A 19,998-nucleotide genomic window follows, 5' to 3' on the forward strand; every position below is an offset into this window, starting at 1 on the left:
GCTCAGTTCACGCTGCCGCAAGATTCAGGGTCAAGTTGCTCTCGGCTACAAGAGGCCAAATCTCAGGCTCGGGGTGCTGCTCCCCAACCAGCTGTGCAACACACAGGGGTGCAGGGCTGTGGGGAACCTCGTCCCCCTCCCAAGCCCAAACCAGTGTCCCCCGAGGACATCTGGCTCCAAGGCAGCTCCTGTCCAGGCTCCGGCTCGCTACGTCCCTGTCACCTGCTCCCCATCCCGTGTCCCCTCCAGGCTTCTCCGATGGCTTGTGGTGGGTCTGTGCCTCATGGTGGGGTGTCCACTCGCATCCCAGAGGAGAAGCCACGTCACACAGGCTGCTGGCCGGGCTCCTTGGAGCATGCAGTCCTGCAGGGCTGCCCCGGCATCGGGGCTCTCCTGCTCTCGTTGGGAAAGTCACCCTGAAAGTCAGTCTCCACGATCCGCAGGGACCAGTGCGGCCACGATGCCCTGGGGAGCCAGCGCTGCAGCTGGAGATGCTGTAAATCAGGGGGAGGAGGCTTTAGCTGTCACCGCTCTGAGGCATGGAGGGTATTTTTAGCAGCTTTGCTCTGCAGGCTTGTGGTGGCATTGCCCAGGGTGTCTGCACCACACTCATCTCTCCTGGGGACAGTGGGACGGGGAAGGGGGAGGGGGGTGGGCTCGGAACAGGACACATCTGAGCCTGCACCATGTGCCATGGGGCTGGCTGGGGTGTCAGGGACTGTGTTGGTGGTGGCATGGGACACTGCAAAATGTTTAGGAGAGGATCCTGCTCCAGGAGGACCTTCTGGTGTCCTTCACACATGATGTAACCCCAGCAAGGTTGCTGGGCTTGTAGGCACCCAGCCCGGGGACCCTCACACAGAGTCCTGAGAGCTCCTTGGGACTGAGCTGACACAGCTTCCACCCTGTGCCCTTCCTGCAGAGACCCTGAAGGCAAGAGATCAGGATTCCTGCCCTCTAACCGCAGCCCTGAGCAGGTGCTTAGAAAAGATTAAAAAACCCAGTGCAAGCACAAGGAAAGCCCAACCCCAGCCAGACCCTCTCCACCCCCTGAAACCAGCCAAGCCTGCCCGTGGCCCTCAGCCTGGCGCAGAGCTAACGACCCCCTCTGCCAGAGGAGTCCTGCCCAGCCCTCCGCCACCCCTCAGCCACAAAGGGGCCGGGTGTTTTGCAGCATCCCCTGCTGAGCCTGTGCTCTTGATGCCGCCGCTCCCCGTGTCCTTCAGCCCCAGTGGAAAACCACCCACAGGGGCCGTGTGCTGCCGCAGAGGGGGAGCCGGGGTCTGCAGCTTGGGGCTGCTGGCTTGGCTTCTCCCCAGGTGCCTGGAAAGCGTGGTGGCAAGCTGGGACATGCTGAGGAGGGTGCCGAAAATCGCCGGTTTCAGCAGATGAAGTGGGTGGCCATCTGCAAGAGCAAGGGCTGATGTCGTCCCCGGCTCACAGCCGACGGGACAAGGGCACCAGGGAGGTTCCCGTTTCTGTTCCCAGCACTGTCATCGATCGTCTGCGCAACTCTGGAAGGGATGGCGAGCATCAGCCTCCCCCTCTGCTGACCGCAACCCGGCTCTGAGAGCCTCGTAAATGGAAAGCATCAATAATTGATGGTTCCCGTCAGCTGTTTTGCTCTCAAGGTGAAGGAGAGCAGACCCCTGTGTCTGCCCTGCCTGCATCTGCGTGGTGCCGGGATGTAACAGAGGGACAAGCGCCACATCCCTGCGTGCCAGAGACCCGTCCTCTCCCCACAAAAAGCATCACCCCAACTCTTACAGAGCTGCAGTCCACCCCATCCGTCCTGGTGGGATGCAGCAAGGGGGCCATGACAGGGTACGGGACCACCAGCCTGGCCTCAACCCTCTCCTCCCTGCCCCATGGGCATGGGGCACAAGGCAAGAGTCGTCGTGTCCCACAACGGTGACTATCCAAAGAAATTGGTCTGGGAAAACCCTGCGGCATCTGCCTCTGATGGCAAATAGTTTCACCTAAATTGGACATGGGGCTCAGTTTCAGGGGAAGCCAAGCGTGCCGCCGCGTAGCGAAGCCATTTTGGCAGAAACGTGGGCTTTTTTGTGCATTAGGTTGTTCCCCTTAAAATAGCTGTTTGGAGTTTATTCTTCAGATCCCTTTTCATTGAAACAATAAAGAAAGAAAGGGAGGGCAATTAAGCTGGAGTTAAAGCCCACTGGTGCGTTGCCAGCATTATCAGCCCGTGTCAGAGGAGGGAGGCAGAGGGACTGGTGGCTTTAATCAGCAACTGGCCAGGGCCATGCTGGTCATCATCCTGGTGAGGATGCTCCTTCTGCCAGCACCCAAGGCCGGCCAGAAGCAGTTTCCATCCTTCAAGTGTGCTACCTGAGCCCCAAAAGTGGTTCTGAAGGAGTCATGGGGGGCAGCTGGAGGATGCAGGTGCCATGTCTGTCTTCTCATCCCTCCTAGCGCTCCTCTGCTGGATGCCCGGCAAAGGCAGCTGCCTGAGACATGACAGTCTGTGGTGCGGGCAGGGCTGTGACAGGCACAGCATGGCGAGGGCGGCTCGTGGCGCAAGGCACGTGAGACGGAGCCGCACGGGTGATGGAGCAAGCAGAGGATGCAGGTTTTTTGGGGAAGAGATGAAGAAGCCACTGTGGCAGCTGGTGGCACTGATGGCAGAGTCAGCTGTGGCTGGGGAGGGGGTCTTCTGCCCCTGGGGGTACTCTGTGGGGTCCAGGCCTGCCTTGGGGCATTGGGGTGGGGATGGAGCAGGGTCTCTGGCAGCCTCAGTGGGGCAAGACTGGCCAGATCCAGCAGGAGATCAGCCAGGACATGGCTTTTCCATCTTCCTTTGCAAGGTTTTCTGTGAAGCAGAAACCTGCCCTGAAAAAGATAATAATTAAGAAGTAAAATCTCTTCAAAGCATTGTTATGTCTGCAGGATCCTGAAGCCCGAGAAAAGGAGCACAAAGCTGCCACAGATGCTGTTCTCGTTTGGTGCCCCAAGCAGCCCAGGACCTCTCTCCCTGCCCGGGACCCAGCACAGATGCTCACGTGGATCCATGAGGTGCATCACCTGCAAGAACAGGTATTTTACCTGCGAGGATGAACATAAAGGGAGACGAAGCCTCCAGGCTCTGAGGGGAAACAGCTTGTTTTCAAGAAAGCTGGTTCCCTGGTCCCCAGACACCAAAACTCCCCCCAGGGAGACCAGCACGTCTTGCAGTGGGTGAGTTCCCGCAAGCTCAAGGTGCTGCCAGGCTGCATCGCCAGCAGCGAGAAACCCACAGCAGGCTTGCTCAGTCACGGGCGGGATATTTGCTGCCTGCTGGGCGCCGCCTTTGTGCGGTTGTTTGTGCAATTAGAGAGGAAAATACGGAGGGGCAGCGCGAGTGTGGAGGGTGTGCTGAGGAAACGGGGATTAGAAAAGCCGGCCATGAAATACTCGGGGAGGCCAGGCAGGAGGTCGGCCACAGATGGTTCCTCCCATCTCCCGCAAGCTGCCTGGGAAAGCTTCGTGCCACCGGTGCTACAACCCTGCTATTCCTGAGCCAGGGTCTGGCCACGGCCGTGCCGACTGGCTCCGTGCAACCTGCTCCCCTCCTGCCTCCCGGCGCTTTCCCAGGGCTGGCTGCGACACCTCCAACAAGTCCCCCCAAGACGAGCTATGGACCCACGGTCCTTCTTCCATCAGGGCAGCACCTTGATAGAGCAATTTTGCCAAGGGCAAGGAGAGATGGTGAGACCGGTGGTGGGACAGGGCCCGACATCTGCCTCTTGAGCCTCGCCGGGCTCATCCCCCCACAGAAGCTCACTTGTATGTCCATCTGCACCAGCTCTGCCGGGGGGGGCCCCCAAGGACCAGCTGGAAGGGCCTCGACTGGGTGACCATGAAGCCCCCAAACAGCCGAGCAGCATCCCACTCCATCCCTGATTTTGGCCGATGTGCAAAAGCTGCCCTGCTCCTCACTGAGGCCCCCACCACCGTCACGAGGCTGGGATGGAGCCTGAGCCCATCAGGGCTTGTTAGCGCCGGCACAGCCCATCCCCGGCCCCTCTGGGCTCCTCTCTGCTGGTCTCAGAGGGGTTCGTAACCACGGGCACCGGGTAACGAGCCGGGCTGGGACCGCAGCCCTGGGAAGGGCAGAGCTGCCGGCGCTGGCTCTGCAGGGGACAGCCCAGGATCCCTGTCATCTCTGGGGAGCACGATCCCGGGGCTGCGGGGTGTGTGCCGGTGCCTGTCAGGTTGGGCTGTGCGGGGAAGCGGTGCTTTTGGGAACACGCTGTTCCCTCCCTCCCCTCGCTTGTCAGAGTTTATTTTTGCTCTCCGGTGGAAATTGGATTTTCTCTGATTTCATTCCTCCGCTGTCATATCGGGCGCTTGTGGCTTTCATGCCTCTCTCCTCTCCCCAGCGCTTTTCTGTTCTTGCTTCAAACAACTCTTGGTGCGACAGCTGAGAGCTCGGCCGTCGTCGTGTCTTTTGTTCGCCTTCCCTCGCTGCCGGGGCCAGCGCAGATGGTCTGAGATCCCACGCCGGTTCACCGGGGCCTTTGCTCTGGTTGCTTCCAGTGGCCCAGAAAATGTGACCTGCAACAGCAGTCGGGAGGAATGGGAATGGCTTCAGTGTAGGGAAGAGACAGTGCCAGGGAGGCCTGACCCTGTCTTCAAATGCAAAAAAAAATATGTCTGCAGACAGGAAGGGACTATCCTGTCTCCAGTGTCCTCATGGCCAGCAGAAAAGCCCAGGCTCGAAATGCAGCGAGGGAGGTGAAAGTTAAGGAAAATCTTTCTAGAAAGAAGAGCAAACTGCTGGTCTGGACCATGCAAGGTCACTGAAGGGAGATTTTCAAGAACAGGGTAACAAGGATGCATCAGGCAGTGCTCAGGACAGGCAGAAGGTTCTGCCTGCGGGCAGGAGACCCCAACTTTACATCCTCTTGTACACCACTTTGCCCCCTTGGAAACAGAGTCCCAAGCCCCACGGGCTGCTGATGTGTTGAGACCCAACAGCATCTCACAAGCCCGCAGAAGTTCAACCGAGCGCGGACTGAGCCTTGCTCCCTCTTGAAGACCCAGCCTGAACTTCTCACCGTCACGTGCAGGTCTGCTGACCGGGTACGCCAGCACCCAGGTGGTGACGCAGCCCTCGTCCTCCCGACCCACCACTCACTCTGCTCTCCTCAATGCCACCTCTGGGCTGGCTTTGCTTGAAGATGTCCCACACGGACGGACCCAGTGCACCCATCCCGGTGCCTGATGCTCCTCATAAATATAAAGCCCGACCCTGCAGGTCATGTCTTGAGCTCAGCAGCTCCTCAGTGTGGCAGCCTCCACATCCAGCTTCACGCATCTCCACTGAAGCTGCTCACCTTCCCACGCACTGCAAGTCCTTGGAGAAAAGCAGGAATTCCTGGGTGCAATGAGATAAACTCACCGTGCCTTGGTGAGCTAAGATGAGCCACTCTTGGGAAACGCCCTTGGAACAGAAAGGGGGTGTGAACAACCTCTCATGGTGTGGCAGACTCAAGCCAGTCACCAAACACAGGTAGCCAGATCCACCTGAGGCACTCACAGGACCTGGGAGGGTGTCCAAGACATCCCGATTGCCTGGCTGAGATGGCAAAAGGTTCATGGGAAATGCGGGGCTTTCTGGACTAGGAGATGGGACCTGAGGGCACCACGAATGGCACTAAGCACCTACCTGTGGGCATCTGGATCACAGCCTGGGATCACCAAACACCTACTTGCAGTCTGAAAATGCCCCCTTGCATCCCCCAGCTCCTGGCTCAGACACAGGAGGATGTTTTGGGAAACCACAGCCGCCTTCATCTTCAGGTGCTCAAATCCAGAGAGCAGAAAGAGCAAAAAGACGCTTTGAAAAGCAGGTCCTCTTGAGACGTCCCCAAGCGGTCACTGCCGAGCCCATGCCACCTCCAGCTCACCTTGGCCTTGCACACAGACCTGGAGCAAAGCCGCAGAGATGAGAGCATCTCTCATCCCATTTTACCGGGCGTCACACTTTGCATTTCAACTCAGTGTTTTGCTCCTCTGGCCTCCTGGAAAGCCACCTCCAGTTGTACCTTGTGATTCACGCTGCATCCTTGAACAATCCCTCTCTTCTTCTTTTTTTTTTTCCCCCTTTTTTTAAATGTTTATGCATCCTCTTGGCAGACTGTGGCTCCCAGCCTCAGACCGCAGCAGGACAAGTCAATTGTAGATTTTAATTCCACCTTCCCCTGGACACCCATGACTCACCTGTGAGGCCTCTTGCCCTTTTGCTGCTCAGAATACGAACGCCAGAAGTGTCCTGCGTGCCACAGGAGCCTGGGTCTGGTTTTTGGCTGCAGTTACTCAGCTTGCACATGACTTTCCCTTGGTGCCTGCAAGAGGCGAGGAGTCCCTCTCTTCCCAGCCCAACCACTGTCCCCTTCTCTCTGCTCTTTCCCAGGCTTTTTAGTGCGATCCTTGGCTGCCTGAGCGAGGATGAACCGCTGCCAACCCCATGGACCGATGCCTAGTTTCAGGCCGCTCGGAAAAGGGATGAACTGGGGCTTTGCCCTTCCTGCCCGTGCGCGGTTAAATACCCGGAGTCAGCCGATGCCAGCGCCGGATGGTGTGAACCACAGCGGCCAGAGGTTGCCGCATTCCCAGCAAGAGCTCTCACATCGCCAGGGTGGGAGAAGGGACGTGATCTGGGTCACAGCATCCCGCGGATGAGCCATCTGGATTACCGAGCTGGACAGGGGAAGGGGCTGGATCCAGCTCTGCCTGGGACGCAGCCTCCGAAGCTGGATGCAAGGCAGTGGGTGGCCTCTCTGGTGCAGAGACAGCAACGGGGCAAACCTCAGCGGGAAAGAAGAAAACAGGGATTTTATTAGAGCAGCTCCATCCTCTCATCCTTCCCAGCAGCTGTGGGGACGTGGTGGTCCCAAACCATGGCCAAGGACTGGCTGATCCTAGAAGAGATGATGCTTGCTGGCTCCAGGACTGGAGTTGCTGGTGGCTGGAGGATATCCCCTGTGACACTGGTTTCTCCCCTGCTTTGCCCCAAGGTCCAGCTCCCAACAGTTTCCCACACCACGTGCAGCTCCAGAGACCTGCAGATCCTGTGCCCTCTGGCAGCCCGGGCATGCTCAGCTACTGGGAGAAAGATTCCTTTTAGGAAAACCCAAAAAGGAGCCTGAGCCATGGCCCCAGAGTGGTGGCACATGCTCCAGCTTTGGGGAAGGGATGATTTCAGCTCAGTCGCTGGGCCGGCTGCCTCCCCAGGGGACTTCCTTGGGCATCTGTGGGGAAGGAGAAAGGGACCTGTGAGACCACCACCTGGGCTTTCCTCCTTCACAGGGGCTCTCCAGGGCCCATTGCACTCCCTCTCCTCATGGGATTTCCCTCTTCTCTGTGGAACATCCAGCGCTCAGTTGCTCCCATGAGCAGAAGGTTTCACCTCTCCATCACTGGAGCCCTTCCCAACCCTGACAGCACCCAGCCCAGCCCTGACAGCACCCATCCACTGCGCTTCCCCCTAGAAGGTCCCATGTAAAATTCATCCAGGGCCAGATCCAGCCTTCCGGAGTGAGGGCTTGGTTGAGAAAACTCTGGGAAAGGAGCTGATATCCTGGGTTGTTGTAACAACAAACACAACAATTTGAAAAATACAATTAAAATCCTCAGCTCCGTAAACAGCACGATGCATTCCTCTGCTGGGTTTTAGGGGAAGAGGCTGCAGCCTCCTCCTCCACACTTCCCCAGTGATGGTGGGTCACGGTGAGCTTTGCTCTTGCTACTGCTCTCCCACGTATCTCCTGGGAGGTCACAGAGATAACGCTGGTGAGTTAACCAGGATGGGTTTGGCTGTAAGGAGAAACCAGCATCATCCCATTTTCGTGGCACCGCCCCACATGCCAAACCCTCCTCCATTTCTCTCCTACCCTGTCCCCTCGTTGCTCTCCACCTCATAGTGTGACCAGAGCGATGCTCTTCTTCCACACTGTGGCCAGGGAGCAGCTAGAGACAATGTCCCTCAGTGGTAGGAGTTTGTAGGGTCTCAGGATAGCACAGGAGGGCTCCTCATAACTTCCCAGCTGCCAGTGACCAGCAAATGCCAGCCTGGGATGCAGGAGGGGTCCGATGTGCCTCCACTGTCCTTCTCCTAGCAAAACAACATCTCCAGCCCATCTAAGCCAGCCTTCCTCTGGGTACTTCCTCACGCTCCCGTTAGGCTGGGTCTGTCTCCGGGCACCCCGCAGCAGCCACGGTCACAGCCAGCACCACAGGCGCTGCTGGGGTCTGGCACAGTGTGGCCATTCACCACTTAACGTCCTTCTTACAACCCAGGACTTATTCCAAAGCTCAGAGACCTTTCCCAAAGCGCTGGGGGGGGGGGGGGGGGGGGGGGGGGGTGCAGGGTGTGCCAGCAGCGACTCCCAGCAGGTGCCGAAAGCCCGTGTACTGTGCGCCTGGGAGGGGAACAGGAGGTTGGCAGCGACTCGGCGCTCGGCTCAGCCTCAGCCGCCAAACAGCCCTGTTGTTATTGCAGCTTGCTGTGCTTGACGTAAGCCTGGCACGGCCCTGGAGACATCTCCCTGGCGTGGGGAGGCAGCGGGGAGGTAGAGGGACTTGCAGGCAGGAGGGCAGGACCCAGAAGACACCAAAGTTGATGTACCTCGCTGAATCCCACCCACTTTGGGGTACTGCTGCTGCGTTAGGGGAGGGAGAAGGTGCTGCTCTGGAGTGCACATGCAGCCCTCGAGCGGTGCTGGGAGCACAGGGCTGGGGGGCGCAGCGGCTGCCCTCATGCCAAGCAGGCACACAGGACAGCAGCCCCGCTGGAGCCAAGGTCTGGGGGTACACCTACGGCGGGGTACAACCGCAGCCAAACCCGGGCAATGCCTCCTGCTCACCCGCCCCGGGACATGCCCAGCTCCGTCCCACTGCGGGGCAGGTTGCGTGGGCTGGTGCGACGCACAGAGCAGCTTCAGAGGGGTGCTCGGGGCTGGGGGACGGGATAGGCCCCCACTTATTTGGTCAGCAGAAGAGATGCCATTCTGTCTACACTCGTACTGCGGTGCACTGGGGCGTCTGGACCCCATCCCCACGCTAGCCCTATGCACAGGGACCAGGGTGCAGGCACGGGCAGCCACACACCGGGCACCAGCTTCTCCCAGATCCCGCCAGTGGGAACGAAGAAGCATCCCTGAGGGTCTGCAAGAGGTGACCCCAGCCATGCCAATCCTCCTGTGTCCTTTCCTGGCTGTGCACGTGATACGGCGAGATAGCAGGCTTTGGCTTTCGGACCGAGGAATCCAGATACGGTGTTTTGGTCCCGAAAACCACCCTGCTGTGTTTTGGGCTGGGAAGCCTGCTTCCCTGCAGCCTGCGATGCCGCGGAGGTGAAAACAAGCCACCCCTACGCCGGGGTTATCGGCTGCCTGCAAAGCTCTGCCTCGGCGCGGTTCTGAGCGCGGGGTTGTTGCCTTTGTGTGTCGCTTCAAATCAGAACAAATGCTGGGTTTTCGTTGTTTTGACTGCATTGCTCTATATTTACATTGCTTTTAGTTTATTAGCATTCTTGGTTCTGTCTTTTTGTGACAGCGAAAGTATGTACTTCAAATGAATCACAACATGCGTTTGGGAAAGTTTTCTGGTGGCTTCCAGTTTTCTGTCGGTTTGATCTCGCGTCTTGGCCCGTCAGAGCGTGTGCTCTTAAAAAAGCACTCGTGAAAGAGAATTCCTCTGCTCGCCAGCCCTGCCAGAGCCCGGGACGTGAAAAAGCTTCAGATCAGCTCTGAGTCCTCCCTCGCCCCATTTTAAGCTGAATAACTTATGTTTGCTTGATCTGCTTAAATAACAATGGCCTTGTCGTCTCTGTAGCCAGCTAAACGGTTTACATCTATTTGAAGTCCAGCAACTTGTCTCCTTCCATCATCTAGAGCAAGAAACCAGCATCTCGGAGGGTGGTTCACCTCACCCTGGTTTAAACACCATGCAGAGGGTGTTTGGGAGCTCTCCAAGAGGGCAATAACCTCCTGGGGAAGGGAAGGTCTAAGTAGCTGCAAGCAGGTCCCGCTCCTCCCGGCACTGCTGGATCTAGAAGACAACGCCTGTCCAAAGCCTTCTCGTTCCTGCAGGACCTCGGCTGGGAAGGTCCACCATGCCCAGAGGGCTGGGGTCAGCAGAGCGGCTCCGTGATTTGTCAGCAGGGCTCATAAATGAACGCTGAAGCTGGAGCCAGGAAAAAGTTTTGCCCGTCAAACTATAAAAAAAAAGGTGTATTACATCTCTGTACCCCTCACTTCTGTGGTCACTTCACCCCAGGGTGGGCTCAAGCAGCCTTGACAAGACCCTCTGCCCACGAAAGCATCGCTGCAGAAGCCAGGCCAGCACTGCTGGGCTGGAGCAGGGCTCCGTGGGGTGGGTTCGCCCCGTGACACCCTACAAGCAGAGCTCTGCAGTTCACCCAGGCCAGCTCCTCTCTCTCTCTTCCCTGGGAAACAGCCCGGGGAGGGCTCACATCCCACCCGCTCTGCCACAGCCCTGCCCAGGAGCAGGCAGTGATGGGGTCTGGCAGCATCCCGCAAAGAAACTCCCAGCAGGGGCCCGGGGCTCTGTCTTGGGGGGATTTGCTGGGTGTGAGCATGGAGGACCCGAGATCTCTTCTGACAGACCCCCTGCTCGTTCCTGTCCCTCTTCCCTCCGAGGTCTCACCCACGCTAGAGGAGGACAACGCTTCCCTGCCGGTGGTCTCCAGCTCCCCAGAGCTCCCGCGGCAGAGCCTCTTTGCACGGCAGGGTGTTCCCTGCATTTCGCAGGACAGGGAGCAGGACTGGCCTCCCCGGCTCCTGCTCCTGCCATGCCACTGGGAACCAGCTAATTCCCAGCGTGAGACCCTGGGAAGGACCTAAACAAAACCCGGGGTCTGAGGAACATCTGGGATGAAACCACTTTCCCAAGATTTCCACCACGACACGGGTATTTCAGCACATGCTTTGAGAGATCCATAAACTCCTGACACTGGCAGTGTCCAGATCAGGGGTAGGGCTGTTCTGCTCCTCTCCCAGTCCAGGGCTGCCCCTGTTCTCCATGAACAGAGACAAAATTCTGGGCCAGATGAATTTTTTATCCCACCCAGTGCTGCTGTCAGGAAGTTTTTCCTTTCCTGTCACTTCTAGGTATCGATCATTAGGCTTCAGTGTTAACAGCCTCCCTCTTCAGCCGAGGCAGAAGATGAGTCCAAGTCTCCTCTTGGCCGATTTGGGGGAGCAGTATGCCTGGCTGTTTGGGGTCTGTTACCGAAACTTTGCTGCTTCCCCAGGGTAGCTGCTGGTTGATCCATGTGTTATTCCCAGTGAGTGGAAAGAAGAAATCCAGGCCTCAAATTATCCGGAGTGATACTTCCCTCCGCCGGTGCTGAGGTCTTGCTGGCCAACGCCCAAGGGCTGGCAAGCTCTGCCGGCCTCCAGCCCTCCGGCTCTGAGCTCGGCCGGGGTTCCCCGAAACCACCGAGCGCCGGGTACTCGGGTGCTGCCGCTCGCCAAGGCTCAGGGAGAAGCTGGGAAAAGCAAAGGGGGAAAAAAGGAACAACATCTCTCCAGAAATGAAAAAACAACCCTGCTCCTCTCGCCGAGCCCGGGATCAGACCTCCGTGTTCCTGATGGGTGAATAACTTACAGCAAGGCGGTGTATTTATAGCATCTAGCTCATGAGTTTTTAATTAAAATTCCATTTTCTTTTGCTCCAGATGGCACGAACAACCATTTTGGTGTTTTCATTGGGTTTTTAAGGGATCACGCGGCTCTTGGCGGGCTGGGTTTGTTTTGGGGGTGCGAGGAGGGGTCGTTGGCCGGGTGGGGGGGTGGTGTGCTATTCCCTGCACAGCACATTGGCTGCCTTGGTGGATTTGCTGGGGTGGAGGAGAAGGTGGCTCGTTCCCCCCCTCACCTCTGCAGACAAGTGTCAGGTCCTGGGGGACCGCATCCACCCAGCCGCCGCGGCGGGGAGAGCAGCTCGCAGGGCAGGAACGGCTTCACATCAGAAAAAATCAGATCAGGAAACCAAGCCACTTACCGGAGCTAAATCGAGCTGGCTGGGGAGGCGGGGGATGAGCAGGAGCAGCAGTGCCGGGATGGGTGGGGGCTGCCGGCGCAGGCTGCCGGCCCGGGGTGCGGGGTGCCCCAGCATCCCCACCGCGATGCCCGGCTGGGGTGCAGTCAGAGATCTGCACAGCCTCATGCTGCCCCGGAGGACACTGGGGACACCCCCTTCGCCCACCCATGCCTGCAGCACCCAACAATCCCAGGGAGCCTGGAGCCACCTCCTGGGGTCTATCAATCCCCTCTCTGAAACTTGGGGATGATGAGCTGCTCCGGGACTTTCCCTGGGAAATAGCCCGCCAAAATAATGAGTTGGCGCAGGAAAAGCTCCCGCTTCATGGAGCTGGTGGAAGGACAAAGCCAGGCACGCCCAAAACCAACGACACAGGGATGTGGAGGGAGGAGAAGACCAAGTTCAGGTCCTTGCTTTGGGTGTTGTCCTTGCAGGAACCCTTCCTGCAGCCTGCGCCACCCATCAGAGCTGCGCTGGTTTGGGTCACGAGGGACCGGAGCAGGAGGAGGGGGCTGAGCATGCAGAGGGGGCAATGCCCCAGGGGCTGTGAACCCCACAGTCAGGCCTTGGCTCGGCTCTTGCTCTCCGAGCCCCTTCCAGGTGCCCATGGAGAGCTTGGGATCACCAGTACGGGAGAAGCACCAGCCCCAGCCCAGACCAGGTTAGGAAGCACCGAGAGAACTTTGTGTCTTGTTTCTGCTTTCTGGGATGGATCATGGAAGCCTTCAGGCTCAGTGGCCCTCCAAAGATCTCCAAGCCCCGTATCCTGTTGGCAAACACACCCGTACGATGGGCAACAGGGTGCTGCGGCAGCTCCTGGGCCCTCCGTGTGAACCCCAGCAGTGGGAACAGGAAAAAATACAGCAAAACCTCTGCGGGGGGTGGAGTGGGGCTGTACAGCCTGTACCTGCCGGGGGGAATATAGGCAGCGAGCACTGGGTGAGGTGTAGGAGTCTGGATCCGATGGCCACATCGAGCTTCAGAGCCGAAGGTCCTCTGCAGGCTATGTCAGTGGTGAAAGCACCCAAGAAAGCAAGCAGAGGAAACCCAGGAAAGTCAGACCCAAGGTCAGTGTCAGGCTGGGGCCGCGCGGGAGGGGCAGACCAGGGCAGGCTGCAGGACCCGGCACTCTCGGCACTCGGAGAGCAGGGCCCACCCGCTGCAAGGGCCTGGCTCCGCCGCTCCAGTCGAGCCGTCGCTCCCCAAGCTCATGGCAGCAGTGCTGATGAGAGAGGTACAAGGGACCGTCCCTCTGCCCTGGGGTCTCAGAGGACCCTTGGTTATTGCTCTGCCTGGAAAAACCCTCCCATCTCAACTCATCCCTTCCTATCCCAACCTATCCCATCCCAACACATCGCATCCCACCCCTTCCCATCTGCCAAGGGTTGAGGCTGGGCCGGCCACTAACGAATGACAGACGCTCTCTATTAACCCCTCTCCCCTCCCAGAAGAGCAAGGGAGAGAGAACAAGGGAGAGAGACTTTACGGTTTGGAAAAGAAAACTAAAACATCTTGAATGGAACAGTAATAAAAGAAAAGATAATAATAAGAAAAATAATGAAATAGACACAAACAGATGCAGCACCAATACCGAACCCAGCTCCCCCCACCCTGATGACGACACGTCCCCACCACGCTGCAGGGCTGGCACTGGGGCAGTCCCAGGCTGGACTGGGCAGCAGGCAGGGACGGGATGCAGGAGCTGGGCTCAGGCCCTGGATTCAGGGACGCACGGGGCGGGATGGACGACAGAAGGACAGACAGAGCCCTCCTCAGGTGTCGGCCATCGAAGAAGAGAGCTTGACCCTGGTGCCCCCTCAGCTTTCCACTGACCGTGCCGTCCGTGGGGTGGAACACTCGGTGGGTCAGGTTTGGGTCCCCTGGCCGGTTCGCTCCTCCCTGCAGGGGCGGCCTTTTTCGGGCTGGGGACCCTTTTCCCTCCCGCAGCCCAACACGGGCACAAGACTCAGCAGTGGCCTTGGTCGCTGTAAGAACCAGTCCCAGGCAGGGCCTCTCTGCAGCCCATCCCTTGGGGCTGGCTGTGACCCTCAGGGGTTGGCACTGCTGGGAGCAGCCGCTGCCTGGGGAAACGTGCTGCTGGCTCAGACAGGGCCGTTAGTTGGAGGAGACTGGGCTGAAAAGTTAAAGCACTAAAGCAGAATTCGTTCTGGTTTAGCCCAAACCAGGACACCATCCCAACCCAACACGCCCCACGCCAGCTCATCCCACCCCACCCCACCCCAAAGGCTGTTGCCCTCTCAGCCCGCCCAGCCGCTGGTTGGCAGCAGGTGGCTCACGGGAGCCCCTCCGGACGTGCAGCTGCAGGGAAGGCAGCAGGTACCCAGGCTGTCCCGTCAGTGCCAGTCCCTACACAGGAGACCCGGGGGAGCAAGGGCTGCTGATGCCCCCAGGCTGCCCTGGGACACCCAGGCCAAGCAGCCACCACCACGATGTCGTTTCCATTGTGCAGTCCCCCCAAAAAAAAGACCTGTTTCCCTGAGTTCCACTTGCAGAGCTTCTGTCCTGATCCCCTAGTCCATCTCCCGGGATGGGGTGGGAGCTGGTGCCAGAGGCAGCGCTCTGCTTTCCTCCCAGATCTGAGGACAGCCACTGTCCCCTCCCAGCCCCCCGAAACGTGTCTCAGAGCAGCAGTGTAAAGCGAATTTCCACACGACCTGCCCGAGGGCGGTGGCAGCGGCGGCTGGACCAGGGCACGGATCCTGGCCACGGGCAAGCAGGGCGGTGCTGCCTGCAGGAGCCTTGGCAGCCCACCCCTTCCCCGCGGGACTCGGTGTCTGCCTGTCGGGGCGGAAACGCATTAGTATCCCGCGAAGACAAAATAAAAATCCTTTGGGGAGTGACTCGGCAGCACAGCCGGAAGAGAGCGAGCACAGTTTGCTTCTTAGGAGGTCTTTCGCGTTTCTTTTCTTATTTTATTTAATTTTATTTTTGGCAGCTGCGATGGCAGCAGGGAGGGAGTAAATGGCCTTGCTGGAGCCCGGATGCATTTGTGGCTTTCAAGAGGCAGAAGTGGCCAGAGTTTGAGAGTCTCTGTGCTGCAGAGGGCATGAGTCACAGCCAGGCAGCCGGGCTGCAGCGGGGAGAGGGAAGGGCTGCAAACCCAGCAGGGTGCTGGGATGGAGGAGCTGGGTGCTGGCATGGAAGAGCTGGGTGCTGGGATGGAGAAGCGAGGAGCTGGGATGGAGGAGCAGAGTGCTAGGATGGAGGACCTGGGTGCTGGGATGGAGGACCTGGGTGCTGGGATGGAGGACCTGGGTGCTGGGATGGAGGAACAAGGAGCTGGGATGGAGGAACTGGGTGCTGGAATGGAGGAACTGGTTCTGGGATGGAGGAACAGGGTTCTGGGGTGGAGGAACTGGGTTCTGGGGTGGAGGAACTGGGTGCTGGGATGGAGGAGCAGGGATGGAAGAGCACGAAGCAGGGATGGAGGAGCAGGATACTGGGATGGAGGAGTAAGATGCAGGGATGGAGCAGCACGTATTCAGCGTTGGAGTGGCAGGACACTGGGATGGAGCAGCAGGGGTGGAAGAGGAGGGCGCTGGGATGGACAAGCTTGGAAGCGGAGGGCTGTGGGATGGAGGATCAGCTGTCAGGGCAATCCAAGGGCCCATTGCATGAGCCCTCACCAGTCTGATGCCAGAAATGAAGGTACCTGCACACACCCCGCTTGTCCTCACTCCAGGCAGGCGGAGTCAGGCAGGGCCTGTCTCTGCTTCCCTTCCTCGGCCCCATTTAACACCATCCTCTTCCTCTTGGTGGTATCTGGAGTGGCTGGGGGGGTGTCCAGTGACCTGAAAAAGGATCGAGCACCTCTCATGGGGTTGCTTTCCTCTCCCATTTTCTCTGGAAGCAGAGAGCTCAGTCCCTTCCCAGAGCCAGACCTCACCCACGCAGGATCCCCCGTCCCGGGTCTGGCAGCAGGAAGAGCCTTCAGCTCCCTGCCGGCACCTGGCAGCAGGCTTGAACCCCTCTGCCTCTTGAACCCCCTGGGCAGGGCGGGGGGGTGGGGTGCGATCTGCCCTGCCTGTGCCCCCCGGAGCAGCCCTAGAGGACAGAGAGCAAGAGGGCAGCTAGCTGGGGTCCCCAGCCTGGGGCTGAATAAGGCAGCAGAGCCCAGTGCCGCCGCTTTCCGTCGCCTGGAGAGGTCCCAGAGCAGGAGAAAAGCTGCCGGCAGCCAAGCGCGATGACCGGGGATGCTCCTTGGGCTCATCTCCAGTGCTCAGCAGGGAGCAGAGAGCGTTTCGGGGAGCGAAGAGCCGCTGGATGCTCCCCAGAAGGAGAGGTCGCCTCTGCCTTTTCCCCAGCCCGCCCGGGGCTGCGGTGGTGGGTGATGCAGCAGCTGCCGGCGACAGCTTGTGTTGCGTTCTGTTTGCTCACGCCTCGTGGCTCCGGCTGGCGATGAGCAGAGCTTGTGCTGGGGAAGAGGCAGCACCCTGCCAGCCACAGCACCCTGCCAGCCACAGCACCCCATGAGCCGCAGCACCCCATGAGCCGCAGCACCCCGTGAGCTGCAGCACCCCGTGAGCTGCAGCACCCTGCCAGCCACAGTACCCTGTGAGCTGCAGCACCCCATGAGCTGCAGCACCCCACCAGCCACAGCACCCCATGAGCCGCAGCACCCCGTGAGCTGCAGCACTGGTGAGCCAGCACCTGCAAAGCTCCTGTAAATTTTCTCCCCCCCCTCTAATTCCCAGACTCAAAGAGAACTCAGAGGACGACACGATCCCCTCTGGACACTCGGGTACCACCACCCCCCTCCCAGAGGCCAGCAGCGGGGTGAAGCGGCTGGCCAGAGCCTGGCAGAGGCTTTTGCCCATCCCCGGGGACACGGTGACATTGGCAGGTCCCCACCACCCGCCCCCGCAATGCTGAGCTGCTCTGTGCCCTGCGCTCTGCTTCTTCCTGCAGAAATTCTCCCCAGCCTGAAAGCAAACTGTCCCCGCAGCCGCTTTGCTTTCTCCGGGTGAGGACCCACCCTGCCTTTGGCACCACTTGTGGGCCGGGCGCCCGTGTGCTGGAAGGAGCTGCGAAGCGTGCTGCTGGGGCAAAGAAACCACTGCTCTGCCTCCTGCGCGATGCCCATTTCGGTTTTTTACACACTTCACCGCCTGGAAAAATCTTTGGTTTTTTCTCCTTTTTCTGCTCTCGCTGGGTGCAGAACAGATGCCAACCGTCTCCTGGCCGAGCTCAGTGTGCCTCTGCCCCGCAGGCGAGCGTGCCCTGGCCGCTGCAGCTCGGCCAGGCTGGCTCCCCCCTGCTCTCCTCGCCTGCCCCCCTGCCCTTTCTCACCTGCGCAGCTTGAAAACCCAACAGAAACGTTCCCGGGGCCGGGGGAGAACAGGGCTGGGAGCCCAGGAGGGCAACTGTCACCTCCTGGCACAGGGGAAGGTCCCCTGGGAAGCTGCCACTGAGAGTTAATTCAGTGTGGCCAAGGAGCATCCTCTCTCCCCGTGCCCTGCGTCAGAGGCTGTGACATTAAATAATTCCTGTCCCCGTGAGCCCTTTCACCTTCACGCCCCGTTGGGGCAGGATTCGTGCCCCCGCTCCTGCACCCGGACATCAGGGCAGAGCCGGGGGTAGGACGCCGGGGCCCCTGCAGCGACGCTGCGGTAGGAACCCCCCTGGGGACTGGAGGGACGCAGGCATCCTGCTGCGGTGACACATGTCGCCGCTTGCCAGCAGCTCGCTTGAGGTGCCAGCACATGTGCAAAGCGCAATTGTTCCTCGTTTCGGGTGTCAGCGGCTGACGAAACGTGTCCCGGGGCCAGACGGGCAGGCCAAGACCGTTCCCTTTTCCAGACGGGAGGATCCGCTCCCGCTCCCACCCGGGACTTTTGCATTCGGGGCCTTTCTCCCAGGGCTTGCGGAGCAGGTGCCTGGGACGGAGCAGGGAGCGGTGCCCTGCAAGCACGTGCTGGCACCAGGGCACCCCAACATGCCAGGCGTATCCCCAGCAGCAGGGCCAGCCCCAGTCCCAGTGGTTTGGGCAGTTCAAGCCCTGGCCCCTGCACAGAGCGCGTCAGGATCCGGCCCTTCCCTGCACACGGGTGGGTCCCTGTGCTGGGGATGGGGTGGGGTGGAGGGGACCATGGGCGCGGGTGAGAGCAGAGGCAGCAACGCTGGTGCCGAAGCGTGTCACATCAGCGGGCCGGCCCCAGAGCTCCCGTGCTCGGGCGCACCCGAACGCAATAGAACCCTATAGACCCACAGAATGGTTCGGGTGGGAAGGGACCTCAAAGACCATCTAGTTCCCACCCCCCTGCCATGGCAGGGACACCTCCCACCAGAGCAGGTTGCTCAAGGTTCCATCCAGCCTGGCCTTGAGCACTGCCAGGGTTAGAGCATCCCCAGCTTCTCTGGGCAACCTGGGCCAGTGTCTCACCACCCTCAGGGTGAAGAACTTCTTCCTTGTAGCTAGTCTAAACCTGCCCTCTCCCAGCTTCCAACCATTACCCCTTGTCCTCTGTCACTGCAGGCCCTTCTCAAAAGCCCCTCCCCACCTCTCCTGCAGCCCCTTTCAGCCCTGCCAGGCCGCTCCAAGGTCTCCCCGGAGCCTTCTCCTCTCCAGGCTGAACACCCCCACCTCTCCCAGCCTGTCCTCACAGGGGAGCTGCTCCAGCCCCTCAGCATCTTCGTGGCCTCCTCTGGACCCGCTCGAGCAGGTCCGTGTCTGTCTTGTGCTGGGGGCCCCAGAGCTGGACACAGCCCTGCAGGGGGGGTCTCACCAGAGCGGAGCAGAGGGGGAGGATCACCCCCGTTGACCCGCTGGCCACGCTGCTCTGGATGAAGCCCAGGATGCAGGTGGCCACCTGGGTGGCGAGCGCACACCATGGGCTCATGTTCATCACGGCAGAGGTGGGGCGCGTGTGCACACACACAAGCACCCATGCAGCCAGAGGTGTGCCAGGGCTGCTGCAGGGCTGCTGTGCAACATGCAAGTGTGCATGTAAGGGTGGGCACGTGCACGTGTGCAGTTGTGCGTGTGTATGTGCGCACGTGTGTGTGCGCATGCATGTAAACACATGTGCAAGTGTGGGTAAGTGGGTGCACATGCACATGGGCGGGTGTGTGCATACATGTGTGTGCAGGGGGGGTGCAGTGGGTGTGTACATGTGTGCAAGAGTGTGTGTATGTGTGCGCACATATGTGCACGTGTGTGTGAGTGTCTGTGTGTGCAAGTGTGGGTGAGGGGGTGCAAACGGGTGGGTGGGAGTGTGCACGAGTGTGAACATGTATACGTGTGCACCTATGTGTGCACAAGCATGTGAGCAGATGCGCATGTGTGTGCAAGGGTTGGCAAGGGGGTGCACATGGGAGGGGGGGCGTGCACCTATGTGTGCATACGTGTACGAGCATGTGCGCAAGCGTGACCAAGGCGGTGCACACGTGTGTGTACGTGTGTGCCTGAGCGTGAGTGTGCATGCAGGCAGTGTGTGCCGGTACCGGCGCAGATGTGGGTCCCAGTGCTGGTGCAGGTCCTGGTGCGGGTGTGGGTCCTGGTATGGGTGCCAGTAGGTGTGGGTCCCAGCGTGGGTGCGGGTCCAGGTCCCAGTGTGGGTGTAGGTGCGGGTCCTGGTGTGGGTGCAGGTCCAGGCCCTGGTGTGGGTGCGGGTCCTGGTGTGGATGCGGGTGTGGGTGCGAGTCCCGGTGCGGGTCCCGGTCCCGGTCCCAGCGCGGGTGCGGGTCCTGGTGTGGATGCGGGTGCGGGTCCCGGTGCGGGTCCCGGTGCGGGCGGTGGCGGCGGCGGCGGCGGGGCGGTGGTGCTGAAGGACAGCTCCGCCCCCTCCACCGCCCCCTCCACCGCCCCCCCCCCCCTCCGCCCGCCCCGCTCCTCCGCCGCGCCGAGCCGCGCCGAGCCGGGCCGGGCCGGGCCCTCCGCTCCGCTCCGCTCCGAGCCGCCGCCGCCGC

Source organism: Leptosomus discolor, chromosome 2, assembly GCF_034619465.1.
Source record: "Leptosomus discolor isolate bLepDis1 chromosome 2, bLepDis1.hap2, whole genome shotgun sequence".
Lineage (NCBI taxonomy): Eukaryota > Metazoa > Chordata > Aves > Leptosomiformes > Leptosomidae > Leptosomus > Leptosomus discolor.